This window comes from Chinchilla lanigera, unplaced genomic scaffold (genome assembly GCF_000276665.1).
Source record: "Chinchilla lanigera isolate Chin_1 unplaced genomic scaffold, ChiLan1.0 scaffold00089, whole genome shotgun sequence".
NCBI lineage: Eukaryota > Metazoa > Chordata > Mammalia > Rodentia > Chinchillidae > Chinchilla > Chinchilla lanigera.
In genome coordinates this window covers 813,914-818,031 of record NW_004955490.1, presented here as the reverse complement: position 1 = coordinate 818,031, position 4,118 = coordinate 813,914, and positions in this window count along the sequence as shown.

The following is a 4,118-nucleotide window of genomic DNA, read 5'->3' as shown; positions in this document are numbered from 1 at the left end:
ATAATAATAATATATTATTAAATTTTGATTTATTTCAGAAAAACGAGGCTGTTTGAACACTAGGAAAGTTAGGAAACCAAACAAAGAACACCTTCAGAAATTCATGATCAGCAGACCAGCACTCCAAAAAATCCTTACAGATATCTTAGAAAGAGACAAGGAAGCGAACAATGCCAAACAGTCTAATAGAATGAATTTACAAAACAGAGTGACCAGTTAAGTAGAAGGGGAAAAAAAGAGAATCGGCAACTGGAAAATAAAACAATGACAAGAATAAGCCAATACTTTTTAGTAATAACTCTTAATGTGAAAGGTCTCAGTTTCCTGATTAAAAGACACAGATTGGCAGAATGGACCAAAAACAAAGTCAGTAATATGAAATATATAAGAAACACATTTAATTCAAAATAAAATTCACAGATTAAAAATCAAAAGTTGGAAAACAATATTCCATACGGTAGGAACCCCAGAACAAAGATGAGTAGCTATCCTATTTTCAGAAAAAAGGACCTCAAGACAAAACCGATCAGAAGAGGTACATTGATTAAACAAACAATTCAACAGGAAGAGATAACAGTTACAAACATGTGTCCACCAAACACCAATGAATCCTACTTCATAAAATGAACACAACAGGAAATAAAAGATCAGGGAAATATCAGCATAATTATAGTGGGGGACCTCAATACCACACAGTCACAAACAGGTCAACTAGACAAAAAATCAACAAAAAAATCAGAGTAAAGCAAAACCTTCCAACAAATGGACTTAATAGATATTTACAAAGTGTACTACCCAACAATAGAATACATGTTTTTTTCAGCAGTACATGAAGCTTTCTCCAAAAATAGATCACATAATAGCCTATGAAGCATACTTAAATAAATGCAAATGAGCTGAAATTATTCCATATATATTATCAGATCATAGTCCAATGAAACTAGAAATCAATGGCAAAAGAACCCCACAGAAATTATGCAAATGCATGGAAATTAAACATAAACCCTTGAATAATCATTGGGTCACAGAAGAAATCATCCAGTTCTTAGATGATAGCACCAGTGCAATGTACCAGAACTTATGGGACACAATAAAGCGGTGCTAAGAGGAATCATTATAGGTAACTGTCCACGTCTGAGAAACAGACCAAGACCAAATCAGTAAACTCATAATGCACCACAACGTCCTAGAAAAATAAAAACAAGCCTAATGCAAAACTACTACAAGGAAGGAAATTGTAAAGATTAGAGCAAAAATTCATAAAATTCAGAACTAAGAAATACAAGATCAATGAATCAAAGATTTGGCTTTTAGAAAGAATAAAAAATAGACAAACTCTGAGTTGATCTTACCAAAAACAGGAAAGAAAAGTCTCAAGTCAATGCAATTAGAAATGAAAAAGGTTAAACCATACTGGATACTGCCAAAATCCAGAAGATTGTTAGCAACTACTTTGAAAATCTGTACTCTAATAAATTGGAGAATTCAGAAGAAATGAATAGATTCTTAGATGAACATAAATAAATAAACTGACCCAAGATTTAAAAACCGTGAATAATCAAATTACAAGCAATGAAATTTAAGCAGTAATTTGAAAAATCTACAAACTAAGAAAAACCTAGGACCCTGGTGGATTCCTTGCTGAATTCTACAAAAACTTCAAGGAAGATTTAATACCAATACTCCTGAAACTCTTTAACAAAAATGAAAGGGAAGGAGTATTCCTGAAGTAATTTCTGGAACCTAGAATTTTCCTCATTTAAAACCAGACAAGGAGGGGCTGGGGATTTAGCTCAGCGGCAAAAGCGCCTGCCTGGCAAGCGCAAGGTCGTGAGTTCGGTTCCCGGTACCGGAGAAAAACCAAAAAAAAAAAAAAAAAAACCAGACAAGGGGACTGGGGATGTGACTCAGTGGTAAAGCTCTTGCCTTGTATGCACAAAGCCCTGGGTTCAATCCTCAGCACCACATACATAAAAACAACAACAATAATAATAATAAATAAATATTTTTTTAAAAAAAAACCAGACAAGGATCCAATCAAAAAAAAAAAAAAAAAAAAGGAGAATTACAAGTCAATCTCTTCAATGAATATAGACATAAAAATCCTCATTAGGATACTACTAAATAGAATTCAGCAAATCATCAAAAAGATCATATATCATGACTAAGTGGACTTAATCCCAGGGATGCAAGGATGGTTCAACATACCTAAATCAATAAACATAATAAATCACATGAAGGGAAACAAGGACGAAAATCACATTACCATTTCAATAGATGCTGAAAAAGCCTTTAGCAAAATTCAACTTCTATTCATGATAAAAACCTTGAAGAAAATAGTTATAAGACCTTATTTTAATTTAATAAAATCATTTATGACAAACCTACAACTCATATCATACCAAACGGAAAAAATAGAAAAATTTCTAAAATCGGGAACAAGATGAGAATGTCCACTATCACCACTCCTGTTCAACATAGTACTCAAAATATAAGCCAGAGAAATTGGGCAAGAGAAAGCAATAAAAGAGGTATGAATAACAAAGTAAGAGGTCAGATTTTCATTATTTGCAGACAATATGATCCTACATAGAAGATTCAAAAAGTTTCATCAAAAGAATCCTGGAATTAATAGCTAAATTCATCAGTGTAGCAGGATACAGAATCAACATGTAAAATTCAATAGTAATGTTGAACTCACAGAGAAATAAATTAGGAAAATAATACTATTCACAGTGGAATCAAGAAGACCTAAATACTTAGGAATACTTCAGAATTAACCTAGTCAAGGAAATGAAAGACCTCTACAATGAAAACTACAGTACTCTGAAAAGGAGATCAAATAGGACATCAGAAAATGGAAAGATATCACCTATTCCTTGATAGACAGAAACAATATAGTCAAAATGTCCATACTTCCAAAACTGATATACAGAATTAATGCAATCACAAAGAAAAATCCTAACAGCGTTCCTCACAGAACTAGGGAAAAAATTTAAAATACATAAAGCAGAAGAGACTCAAAACAGCAAAAGCAATGCTGGGTAATAATAGCAAAGCAGGACCATAACAAACCCAGGCTTCAAGTTGTATTACAAAGCTACAGTGATTAAAAACAACATGGTAGTGGCACAGAAACAGACATGAAAATAAAAAAATAAGAAAAACACCAGAACAGAGGACGCAGAAACAATCCCAGGCAAATTCCGTCATCTGATATTTGACAAAGGGGCCAAAAAAACATACTTTAGAGGAAAGATAGCTCCTTTCATAAATGGTACTGAGAAAACTGGCTATCCACACACAGAAGACTGAATCTAGACCCATATCTTTCACCATCTACCAAACTACAACAAAATGGATCAAAAATCTAAATATTAAAATAGAAACACTTAGTCTTTTGGAAGACAAAGTAGATTAAACTCTTGAAGACATAGGCACAGGCAAGGGGTTCTGGACAGAACCTCATCCAAATGCACAAGAAATAACATCAAGAATCCACAAATGGGATCACACCAAATTAAAATGCTTCTGCAGAGCAAGGCAAACAACAGAATGAAAAATCAACCTACAGAATGAGAACAAAATTTGTCAGCTATTCCTTGGACAGAGGACCAGTATTTTGAATATATAAAAGCTCAAAAAGATTAAACCACCCCAAAATTTAAAAAACTCAATAAAAATGGGCAATTTAAGTGAATAGACACTGCTCAGAAGTAGAAGTCAAATGACAATAAATGCATGAAAAAATGATCAATGTCTGTGACCATTAGAGAAATGTAAATTAAAACTATACTGAGATTCTATCTTACTACAAAAAGAATGACCATCATCAAGAAATCAAATAATAACAAATGCTGGAGGGGCTGCAGGGAAAAAGGAACCCTTCTATATTGTTGGTGGGAATGTAAACTAATACAACCATTGGGCAAAAACAATACGGAGAGTTCTCAAAAACTAAAAGTAGAAATTCCATTTGACCCAAATATTCCCCTCCTAGGTATCTTCTCAAAAGAATAAGAAACATCGGGGCTGGGGATTTAGCTCAGCGGCAAAAGCGCTTGCCTGGCAAGTGCAAGGTCGTGAGTTCGGTTCCTGGTACCGGAGAAAAACCAAAA